This window comes from Accipiter gentilis, chromosome 1 (genome assembly GCF_929443795.1).
Source record: "Accipiter gentilis chromosome 1, bAccGen1.1, whole genome shotgun sequence".
Lineage (NCBI taxonomy): Eukaryota > Metazoa > Chordata > Aves > Accipitriformes > Accipitridae > Astur > Astur gentilis.
In genome coordinates, this window is record NC_064880.1 from 29,251,965 (window position 1) to 29,265,128 (window position 13,164).

Genomic DNA, 13,164 nt, shown 5'->3' on the forward strand with positions numbered 1-13,164 from the left:
GAAGGTGATATTACATTATTTCAAAAAACCCCTACGGAAAGGCTTAAGGAATTTACAGTTCTCAGGCAAAGACAAGGGGTCATTATCCTATCTTGCATAATATCATAACATTATCAAGTAACTCCTTAGGACTGCCTGTACAACACAGATACCACTGAACACCCCATTATAACCCGTACTTCTTAAAAATCCTGCAGTTAGAAAGGACTCTGCAAGTTGGTTTTTAAAAGCAGGTCCCTCTTTCAAAGATGGTGGCCTCACTGAAGGGGTAGACAACCCAGTTTCACGCATCAGCACCTTTCAGATGGTGCAGAGCTCACCATGCGCTCATACCTTCCTCTCAAAAATGACTGAAAGGTAATACAAAATGTTTTGACCAGAAAATGCTTTCAGCCACAAGACTGTGGCCAGGGGGTATTAATCTTTTCATCTGGACAAAAACTTCAGCATGTTTCTTGAATCCCAGGTACAAAAAAAAATGTATTGATGAAGGCAGGAGCTACCCAGGGCCTAACTCAGATACGCTGGGCTGCCATGTTGCGTGCAGTGCCCAGGTCTGGCAGCCCGGGGCTGCAGGGGCGGCCTCTGCGAGGAGAGGTGGACCTGCCCCAAGGTGGACACAGCTGGTTCCAGCCCGCTCCGCAAGGGCCCCACCGCAGAGCACAGCTGAGCCCCTCAGTGAAAAGGTATTTAAGCAAGGGCAGAAAACACCATAAAGGCAGAGGAGGAGGAACAAAACAAGGGGAGGGGAGGGGAGGGGAGGGGAGGGGAGGGGAGGGGAGGGGAGGGGAGGGGAGGGGAGGGGAGGGGAGGGGAGGGGAGGGGAGGGGAGGGGAGGGGAAAGCAAGGGCAGAAAACACCATAAAGGCAGAGGAGGAGGAACAAAACAAGGGGAGGGGAGGGGGAAGGGGAAGGGGAAGGGGAAGGGGAAGGGGAAGGGGAAGGGGAAGGGGAAGGGGAAGGGAAGGGGCCCCAGGCACTAGAGCAGAGACTCCCCTGCAGCGCGTGGAGGAGGAGGAGGAGTCCTGAAGGAACTGCGGCCCGTGGAGCACCCATGCTGAGCAGATTTTTCCCTGAAGGACTGCAGCCCGTGGGGAACACATGTCAGAGCAGGGGAAAAAGTGTCAGAAGGCAGTAGTGGCAAAGAAAAATTGCTACATACTGACCACAAACATCACCCCCTGCCCCATGCCACTCAGGGCAGGCGGAGACTAGAGGTGTCAGGAATGAAGAAGCGAAGCTGAACCTGGGAAAAAAAATGGGAGGAAAGGTGTTGTTTTAATGTCTTTCATTTCTCTCTACCCAAATCTATTTTAATTGGCAATAAATTAATTTTCCCTAAGCTGAGTTTTGCCTGCAACAGTAATTGATAAGCAGTCTCCCTGTCTTTATCTCAACCCATGAGCTTTCTCATCTCATTTTCTCCCCTCATGCCCCTGAGGCAGGGGGGAGTAAGCGGCTGGGTGAGTGTTTGGCTGCTGGCCAGGGCTAACTCACCACAGCCACAGGGGCCATCCTCTTTACTGTTTACTCAGCCGCTAGTATGTGTATTACCTCTTTGCGAGTATTAGATGCTTTCTCTCACTTACTTTTCTCCACCCAAACTTTTAATTTCCATCCAAGAACAGAAAAATAGATACTGAGAGCAGCACAGAAGGCATTTGTGTTAATGAATAGTCAAATACTACCTGTCAAACACTATCAAAATGTTGCAGGTACATCACCAGTACATCACGACAGTTCAGGAACGGAGTTATAGTTCTCAATGTTTAACAGATTACTTTGATCTTGCTTCAGCTGATAGATACTGTGTCTGATCTTCCATTAACCTTGGATAAAATAGTTCTCTGAATGATGTTATCTGTTTGCCGCTAGCATCTATCTTCTCCACCGCCCTCTCTCTAATTTTGAAGTAGTGCCCTTCCATATACACTGTGATGACAGCACACCAAGGGTCAGTACAGCAAATCTAGCTTTAGATGGGCATGGAGAAAGGTGTTGTCCTGCACAATGTTAAAAGAGATCAGGACAAAAATACATTAACTAACACTCAGACATGACTGCAGGCTCAAGAAATTATGATGACAGAGCTCTAGCTTCTCCAGTCACAACAGATATCCATGCAAGAATATCATCCTGAATCCAGATACTCACACAAAGGCAGCTAAATAATTAATTATGCTGTGTGTTGTGGCCACCAGCTTTTGGATACTGCACCCTAACAAACACCCTTCTGCTGGAGCTGAGATCTATGATGACTCATATGTGACAGACATCTTTTCTGCTTGCTGTACTATGGAAAGTGGAATGACTTCACTTTATTAGTTATCAACACTTTTGCAAGTACAAATCTCATCCATATCTTATGGATGAGCTTCCATCTCCATCAAGGAGTCTCCCATAGAATGACAGATCCCACTTAATATCCACAGAGCCCACATAGCATCCTGGTGGCATGACTGGGAGGACACGGCTGTTCCACCAGCAAAAGCTGCCCACACAGCCTGAACATCTCAGCAAATTCTCTATTCTTTTCAGGATGACAAATTCCTGCTAGAAAAAGCCTAAGAAGATGGATTGTGCTGGAGCTGCTAGAGCCAGCTACAACAAGACAGAGGTTGCAGGAAGAAAGAAACAAGCTGCACAGCACATTTGTTTCAAGACTTCAGAGAGAAATGAAGTTGCACCCAAAGAGAGGCTTTTCCTTCTATCCTAGCATACCAGGGACTGCTGATCTAGTTTAACAACATTTTCATATCCTACAAATGCATCAGGCAAATTTTAGTCGAAGAGGTATGCCAACAGTGACATCTCAAGGTCTATGCAATTTTCATATAAATCAAAAATCAAGTTACAAAAATTGGAACACAAAAATTATAATCCAGGTTCACAAAGCTGTGCAGAACAGTTGAGTTATTTAATAGCTAAAAGGACAAATTTTCAGTCACTTTCAGCTACGAGGTCACTGAAAATTTTTTAGCAGAGCAGCCTTCGGGCAAATGAAAACCAAACTCTTTTTAAAACATCTGAACTTCACTCAGTTGACTCATGTGGAAAAATTGATGTTTAGTATTGGCACAGGAGGACAGTGATCTAGCACTTCAAGCGTGTTTTTAAGGCTCTCAGGAAGCAGAGGTGCTGTTGCAAGAAGCAAACACAATGCTAGCAAGCAGTACACAAGAAAAACAGTTCTGTAAATAGTTGCCAGGTTTAAGATTCTGTGAAGTATGGGCTTTTCTTTTGAAAGGTATTTAAAAAAAAAAAAAAAAGTGGCTTACACCTGAGCCAAACTCCACAGTGGTTCTGTGGCATGCGCAAGCATTAAGAGCTGAACCTAACCAACAGCTTGCTCGAACCACACTGATTTATTGATAGCAGTCTCCCAAAAAGATATATAAAACTAATCCACCCCCTTTCACACTACAAGAAGCAAACATTCCTTCTTGCCCTATTAAACAGCAACAATAACTTCAATACAAAATTGCTATTACTTATACATAGAAATTTCTGATAAAGGAACAGTTCAGGGTTAAAGTCAAAAAAAAAGGCAAGTGGGATATTTGAGAAAACAAGCGCTGTAAGCAAAACAAAAATATTAATGTAAACTAGCAAGAGGTAGCATTGAGCTTTTGGTCATTGTTCTTGTACATTGAATTTGGATTCTCTTTATATTGCTAAGAGCTTATCTTCCAATTTTGGCTTAAAATTTGGGTAATACATCTTTTTTAGAGCATGTCAGAAGGAACAAATTTAGTGAAATTGATGTAAAGAGATGCCAGTCTCTCTGTAACTAAGATTGAAGCAAACAATTATAAATCTAATTTTTTGGCCAATAAATTCAATTTACCAAAGTGAAACCAATGCTTTTGAGACATTTTTCAGGGGCTTTTTCCATCAGTCACTGGCAATTTTGCCATTGACTTCAGCGGGAACAGAAGCAAGCCATATACCATGGTAGACTGTTTCTAGAAAATAATAGAAAAATCCAAAAACACATTCAAAAATTATGATGTTGAGTTTGAAGGGGGTGGGGGGTGTCACCCTAGTAATTGTGCAATTGTTCTGATACTGTTTCCTGACAAAGACCAAAACATCTGACTCATTGTATAAGGCCAATTTTATCATCCCTTTACCTCACAGCAAATATGTCTTCAACCAGAAAGTATTTTAATTTATTTCAGTCGGACAACTCAGAAAGAATGGCATTATCTGACATAACCAAGGGCAACAGTATTAGCCATTGGTTATTAATTTCTGTTTATCCAAATATCATTGACCTGTAGGCTGCATTTTGCACTGCACCAACTAAATCCCTCATGAACTGCTCAAAACCACCTGTCAGTTTAGGAACATAAGTTGAATCAGCCCATCAAATGTGGCCATGCATTGGCTTGCCTGAAAGCTGCTTTGCCATGAGTTCCCAAAGAAGGAAATATATTCATTGCTTCCAGTGTGTAAGAAGAGACAGACTTCCTGGAACATGAAAACTAGACGCTGCAGATAGATTTCGCTCATCACAAGTACCAGTTGCCTAGCTGCGAGTTTTGTCTTCAACTTTTTCCACTGGCATCTCAACTATTTTGTATTTAAAACACCATTTGTAATTTAGTAATCATAAAAATTATTTAATGGTTCTTCAGTAAATTCTCTTCTAAGTTATTTACATATTTTTTATATAAGGTGATGTATATAGAAAGGTAAAATGCTCTGCAGATGCATCAAAATGAATGACCAATCCAGTAACAAGATGTAGCGTGATTATTTTTTTTATCAATGTTACACTAAATAGTTTGAAAGACAAGGAAGCACTAAGAGCTACTTACTGATTTCTCATCACCTTCTATCCCAGGTTACAATAATATGCTTGATTCAACATCTCTTAAAAGTATTTCTGGGGAATTCTGTAGACTGGACTATTCAGTAGTATAAAAATAGTGAAGACGACACTGACTCTCCATATAAAAATCCATTACTCTTCATTTTCTTCACTGAACAAACTATATTATATCTGGAGTTGCACAGATTGTCATTATCTGAAATTTAATTTTAAAATTGAGTATTTTTATGTTACTAGCTAAAGAAAAAAAAATAAAAAAAAAAAGGGAGGGGGGAGGAATGGAATGGAGAAAGACTATTTTTATTGGGGGGGAGGGGAGTTAACAGGATTAAAAGGTCTGAGTGAGATACATACAGAAGGAATGAAATGAGACAGTACACCAGGGAGCAAAGTGGGCAAAGACTTGGGAAACACAAGTTGTGTAAACTGCATAAAATAAATGGGTGACAGAGGAGAGAAGCAGCCTGTGGAAATAAATATTAGCAACATCAGAGGTATCGACATTGCAGCTATCTCGCTTTACAAGACACCACTATATGACAAGTCCATTGACACTGGTTAGGGAATCTCTGTCCTCTCCCAAAATCTGACGATGTTCCACTGAGCCTGGGCAACTGCACCAACTGCAGCATCATTTGTGAAAAAGCTATTAGTAGAAGTGATGAAAACATACAAATATATGACTTGCGTAAATCCAGAGTTACAAATAAACCTGCAGGTCACATAACAGATAAATGGAAGTTCTCAATGGGTAACTCCAAATGAAGTCTGGATTCAAATAAGAGACTTCTGTGATAAATGTTTTTTCTCACTCTGATTGAGTCTTTTCTGCAAGAATGCCCAGAATACTTTATAGATTAATTTCTTGTGCAGTATTGGAGTAATTTGAGAAGACAATTTAGGGTGCAGAACCGAGTCTCTAGACATAAATGAACCAAAAATATGTGACTGTCACCGGCATATTTCAAGCACTGATCTATCCATATGGGGCTGTTTTTCATTTGGGAGGGAAGAGGTTTTCTGTGGTGCTCTGTGGCGCTCTGTGGCTGTATAACATGGTCATTCAATGTTTGAGCACTCAGTGAAGGCCAACCTTTGTTCTCATATTATGAGAAATATGTAACTGCCTGTTGCCCCCTTTACTGCTGACCCTCCATGCAGGAAAATCATAATGCTTTTGTTACAGTACATGAATGTTTCAAACACAAGAATATAATGAAAATAAAACATGTCAGTGTGGTAGCAATGCTGTGGTGACTTAATAGACCATTTATAGGAAATAAGCCTTTTTTTTTAAAAAAAAAAAAAAAATGAATGAGTGAACCAATCCCTTTACAGCCATTGTTTGAGAAACCACCACATCGTTTTAGCAAAACACCAACTTTTTAGGAAAAAAGCTTTAATCAATTTATTTTAAGATTTGCTTTAAGATTTGCAGGTCCTGTCAGAAATAATAAAGGGCCAACTCTAGATTCAGGAAAATTATTGATTACATTTGGCATGTTGGCAATAGGGAAAAAAACTGAGCAACCTTTTCTCTTTTAAGTCAAAATCAGTAAATCCCATCAGGAAAACCAATTTCCCACATTTTTCTAGCACAGTTTTAGTAGCACAATTGCTCCAGTAGTAACTTTCAAGGCCAATATTTAAAGTAGTCATCAAAAATCACATGTCCTAGACCTCTGACCAGATATCCTAGATAGGTACCAAAACAACACTGTTGATCTAAGGGGACCACTGATGAGTTTCAGGTCCAATATTTATGAGTAGGAATAAATGAGGTGCTACAGGAAAACTGGGAAATCTTACCAGCACTAAATGTTTTTTAAATAGATATTAGAATTCATATGACTGCGTTACCATTGCTCCTTTCAAGTTTTTCAAAAGCTCCATGTTCAAGGTTTGGATAACAAACGTACATGTGTAATTGCAGGCATTCATAACAACATTGGCATATAGAAATTCTCAATCTGATACTATATACAGCAATGCATACAATGCCTAAATACTGCTGTAAATCACACAGGAGGATCTAGAACATGGCTGTAGGTAGGAAATGAGTCAAGTCCAGCATTACCCCCGGAGAGGAGCTCTGATACAGACCAAATTGCTGTACTTGGTCAGCACAATTTGCAATTTCTGTGATCACAGAATCATTTAGGCTGGAAAAGACCTTTAAGATCTTGTCTAAAGGCCTTCAACCTTCAACCCCATGCAATGCTACAGGCTTGGGGAAGAGTGGCTGGAAAGCTGCCCGGTGGAAAAGGACCTGGGGGTGCTGGTTGACAGCCGGCTGAATACGAGCCAGCGGTGTGCCCAGGTGGCCAAGAAGGCCAACGGCATCCTGGCCTGTGTCAGAAATACTGTGGCCAGCAGGAGCAGGGAGGTGATTGTTCCCCTGTACTGGGCACTGGTGAGGCCGCACCTCGAGTCCTGTGTTCAGTTTTGGGCCCCTCACTACAGGAAAGACACTGAGGTGCTGGAGCGTGTCCAGAGAAGGGCAACCAAGTCGGTGAGGGGCCTGGAGCACAAGTTCTATGAGGAACGGCTGAGGGAACTGGGGTTGTTTAGTCTGGAGAAAAGGAGGCTGAGGAGAGACCTTATCGCTCTCTGCAACTACCTGAAAGGAGGTTGTAGTGAGGTGGGTGTCAGTCTCTTTTCCCAAGTAACAAGCAACAGGACAAGAGGACATGGCCTCAAGCTGCACCACAGGAGGTTTAGATTGGATATTAGGAAAAATTTCTTTACCAAAATGGTTGTCAAGCATTGGAACAGTCTGCCAAGGGAAGTGGTGGAGTCACCATCCCTGGAGGTGTTTAAAAGATGTGTAGATGTGGTGCTTAGGGACACGGTTTAGTGGTGGACTTGGCAGTGTTAGGTTTACAGTTGGACTCAATGATCTTAAAGGTCTTTTCCAACCCAAATGATTCTATGATCATTGAAATTGCAAGTTGTCCTGACAAAGTGCAGCAGTGATGATGACCTGCCCAAGATCATACTGTCGACCAGCAGCCTCTCTGCTGCAGGGTGATGGGGCACGCACTCAGCCTCCCTCCTACAACCACTCCACTGCTGGGCTTCAGCAGAACTCTGAGATCTCGTGTTCACTTACAAGGCTTACTGCGTGGTTAGATGTGGGCACTCATCTCCTTCACCTTATCAATTACTTTGCTAATTTAGCTAAATATATAACTAGATTTACATTGTGGCAATGCAACCACTAAACTCAATTGATAAAAAAAACAAAGCCTTGCTATTTTATGTCTTATTTTATATGATGATAGACAAAGCAGTACTTACCCATTTTACACATGCAATTTCCTGTAAATTCTTTCAAGATTAGAGAATTAATTGGCTAAGACACTATGTTTATTTCAATACGCAAAGTCTAAACCTGTATCACTATTCTTAATTAGGCTACCTCTTCTCCTTGACTGATAGTCAATAATGCAGCAAGAGTAATGGAAAAAAAAGAAACATATTTCATAGATGTCATGTTTTACAGCCCTACATTTAACAACCTCCCATAACAAGCATTTGTTGGAAGAATTATCAAAGAAATTAAAATGAATTAACATGGTGTTTCCCAAAACAGTGACTCAGTTTATTAAATGCGGTGGGTTTTAAACTCCTTAGGCTCTGCTTTGGTGGTTAAATGGTGGTTTGTTTGTTTGGGGTTTTTTTTTGGGGGGTGGGAATCTTGTGGGGTTTTTGCTTTTAAGAAGGTCGACTTCTGTATGTAGTCTCTACATCTTAAACAGCATATTCCACAGGAGACTGCAGTATCAGCAAACATCACTGAGACACTCTTATTTTCATGTCATCCTTAACAGTACATAGTGCCCCCCAACACTTTACACCTGGTACAATTTCTTTAACACCAAGCAATCATTTTTTTTTTTTCTGAGTGGCTAGTCCAAGTATGTCTCAATAATATAAAAAGCAAAAATAATATTAAAAAAATTACTTGCATGGGCATATATCTGTAAAATACACAATTATGACAGACTACTTCAAATAGGTGGATGAGGTCAAAAAACAGATAATCAGATTCAGACAAGAAGAGGTCAGTACAACGTCTGCCTTTCCTATTTTCTGCTTGCCTACACGATTAAGCAGAGTTTTCCACCCTTCCAGAAGCCCTGAAGCATATGTGGTAATTAGTGGAGTTCCAGTATGCCCAAACCTCCAGTTTAAATGATAATTTCAAAATAAGCCCTCAACTCATTTGCAGTCTCTGAGGATTGCCTCAATAGCTGAAGTGACCCTAGGATTTTCATTGGGATGTCTTTGTTGTTCCATGTTCCTCAGGCTATCACAGTAATAGAATACTTTTGATTTGCATGGCATGGAAATTGTTTGCATACTACAAAGGCAGCAATATCAACCTGTGTTGTATGCATTTGTATGCTGTGAGCAGAGACTTAAGCTTGTATACATATTTGCAAATACATAAACACAAATATGCGATATGTACCAGTTAAACATTAAACAGGGAAAAGTAACTGGTGGACATTATCATCCTTTCTAGACTAACATAAGTCTAGAACAACTTTTTTAAAAAAAACAAACAAAAAACCCCCCAACACATACTATTCCATCCCTCCAGGTTTTTTTTTAAACTGAAAACATTGCTGGGGGATTTTTGTTTCCATCAAAATTTCTTTGCATTTTTCAGTTCTTGAAAAAAAGCCATAAAGAGATTGACAATTTTAATCGAAACTCAGGAAATGCTTTAAAGAATAAAAAATGTTTTGTGTATCCTGACTTTTTTCATGGGAAAAACCCTCACAATTTTCAACAAGCTCTTTAAAAAAAAAAAAAGCAACTTCTTTTTTCCCTTTTTTCCTTATTTTAGTAACGAATTTTTTCTTTACCACTGGGCAACTTGGACAAAGGAAAAATAGATTCTTAAATTGCTTTTTAATTAGTGTCTCAGCTGGACAGTGATCCAAAGCAAGGAACCTGATTTCCCTTATAAAAGGGCTACAAAATGTTTTCAGAAAAATGGTACTAATACTCCAGAGTGCAGGAGCCTAAAAGGTGCTTGTGGCCCTTGAAATCCATGTCTGGCTGCATTTTACTGCCCTTCTTTTATTAACCTATCTCTTGTTTCTCTGCATGTTTTATTTCCACTACCACACAAACATTACATTTTTGCTATGTGTTTCAAACCTACCAAGTAAAAGTTTGATTCTGAGCAAATTAAGAACTGCCTATTTTATTTATTTTGAATTTTGAAGAGCGTTATCATCAAATGCTTGTAGGGAGAATGCCACAAAAAAAAAAATCAGCGCTGTCTCAATATAAATGCAATGTATTTATGGGAGCAAATACAAGACTAGTTGATGGAGTTTGCTCAGGTCACGAAGAACAGAGGGGAGAGACAAAACTGGCAGACTACTCAGAGCTTCCACTGAACCTAATTTTTGGGGTGCTAAATGGAAGGTCACATCCAGGAACAAAAACAGGATGAAATTTTATTCTTGGAAGCAATTAGCTTGACAAACAGTAAGTGTCATGGTGGATCACAGCTGCACAGGATAATATAGTTAATGGCTTATATATAATCTGGGAAATACCGAGAAGGAATAGGGAGGCTGTATTACCTCTGTGACTGCTACTAAATCACTGTGTCCAGTTCTGCTGCCAACATTTCAAAGACATCCACAAATGGGTTCAAGAGAGAACCATGAGCATAACGACAAGATTGAAAAACATCACTACTAATAAAAGATTTATAGAGGTCAAACTATTTAGTTTGTCAAAGAGAAGATTGAAGGGTCACTGGATGACAATCTATAGCCCACTACGTGGAGGGGAAGGAATTTATTATTAGAATCCTTCTCAAAGGTATAAAAAAATCAAACAGGACAAAAAGAAGAGGTAAATATGTGGTTAGAAATAAGGCACAGATTTATAATGGTGAAGATAATTAAACGCTGATAAAATACACTGAGGATTACAATGGATGTTTGTAGGAGTATAAAAAGACATTTTCAGATTAAGACTGCGATTTTTAATTTATTTTTTTTTAATATATTCCAAAGCTCAGCCATCACTGCTGATTTGGAAGCAGGAATTCATTCAGGGCAGTCTAATGTCCTATTACATGGTAAGAGTTCAGGCTAGATCATAATGAAGCCTCTCCCTCTCCCTTCCCACAGTTGAAACCAACCAACCAACAAAAAAAACCAAATCAACCCAGAAAAAGATGGATAAACTAAAAGGAATAAAATTCTTTTTTTCTTAATCCTGATCTCTGGTGCACCCCATTAATATCTCTAGCTGAGGGTCTCCAATTTTATCTTCATATCTCACTAGGTATTTATTAAGCCTGATCTTTTGTATGAACACTGTTAAATGTTATTCAAGTCTACAGAAATATATATTCTGATCACTGCTAATATTTGGTTTTCTTACTGCTTTAAAGAAATTTCTCTTACTGGCACATATATTTAAAACATAAGTTTCCATGGAAGAGCAGGAGCACATCATAGTCACTTTTTTTATCTCATTACTACCTGAATTTCTTTGCACCTCACTAAGTGATGGTTTCATTAGAAAGATAGAAAGAAAAATAGACTGTTATTGTTCATGTCAAGGAAGTACCAAAAAGGTCTCAGGCACTTTACAAAAACATTAGGAATCACAGGCATGGCTGAAAAGACCATGAGATGGAATAATCAATTTTGAAGTTCCTGCAAAGTCTAAGATACCTTGACTGGAATTACACTGAGCATAAGAACGGGCAAGTTGCTCAAAAGTAGTTTCCTGACAGAGCAAATCAGTGACAAAAAAATCCACAACAACCAAAAAAAAAATCCCTTTTCTCTTAATGCACAGCTGGTTATCTGTTGACTCTCTTCCATGAGGGAAATACATACTATTTCCTATTATCACACTGAACACCAAGTCCTGCCCACATCAATAGCTAGATATGCTTAGTTCTTCCTACTTTTGAAATACTAATGAATCAACATTCAGCTGCACTGACAAAAAACACAGTGTAAAAACACTCAAAAGTAACATTCATTTGCCACAGAAGGAACTCTCTACTTCCAACACTACCAATAATTTCAGCTGAAATTACACTCCACTAAATTGCCTCCGCCTGTGCACGAAGCATGATTTAATACAAGAACAGAAATGCCCTCAGGCACCTTGCACAGAAAAAATATCTGAATCGTCCTAGAATATTCTCATCATTGAAAAGCTGTAAGTTCTCCATCAATCATTGATTTCCAAAACATATTATAGACAGAAAACTACTCCTAATATGTATTGATTTTTATACATAAACAGATTATAAAACCAGAAGAGACTACCGTGATCATCTAACATTAAAAGGACCAAGGGAATTTTCCAGCTTAGTTCCTGTTTGAAATAAACCATATAATTCTGCAAATCATCCAACACCAAAGCAAAAGCATCCAGTGGTATGAAGTGACCACAAATCCAAATAAGTTCTTATAAAAATTAATTTCCCTGCATTATTAAGAATGTGTATGCTATTTCTCCTTTAAATATGTCTAACCTCAAACCTTAGTCAAGGGCCCTTGTTAAACCTTTGCCTACTACATGGAAGAGCTCTCTTCAAATGCAAAATTTGCTAATGCACAAATACACTGTATTTCATTGATACAAGACTTCAGGCATCTAATGTCAGTTTTCACAGCTTTCTTAAAGATTTTTAATAAGTTTGATAAAATTTTAGAGAAGAATTGGCATAATTACAGAATTGACAAACATTTTACAGTTAGTTGGGCAGAAAGGTTTGTATTTACTTACTTAAGAGGATGGCTAAAAGGTTGCTTGAGCACAATGGTAAGGTAACTTCCCACAGCAATGCACGTGCTTATACACTTCTAGACCTCAGCATGCTGCTTAATCACATTGCACCCAGTAGCAGACATGATGCGCTTCAATGGTATACTGGTTAGAGGTATGCTTGAGCAATTATTCCAATCACAGATGAATTTCACAATAGTCAAACACTTATATACTCCTAATAACCCACACTACACTCTTCCATCGGATTTATGCAAAAATGGTGTAAGCTATGCAAGACACTGGTTCCCAAAGATACGCTCCTTGCAAGGCTGTGTCGGCTTCACAAACTACAACAAAAAGCCAAGAGATGAAGAAAGGATCAAACTGTAAGAACAAGCAAACAGGAAGTACAGAAGTCTTTGGTCACAATTAACACTTGTATATCCATAACACAGCAATACAGTAAACATGCCAGCTGGCGAGCAGTACTCCCTGCTATTTCTTTGTGTGCTGGGAAACAACCACCCCTCCCTTCTAACATCAAACATTGCTAT

At 39.4% G+C, this 13,164-nt stretch overlaps 1 protein-coding gene across 8 annotated transcripts in view; it reads right to left on the bottom strand.

The window, feature by feature from the left end:
* OSBPL6 (oxysterol binding protein like 6) overlaps positions 1-13,164 on the bottom strand; it is a 111,091-nt gene that overhangs the window by 62,454 nt on the left and 35,473 nt on the right. The window lies entirely within an intron of this gene.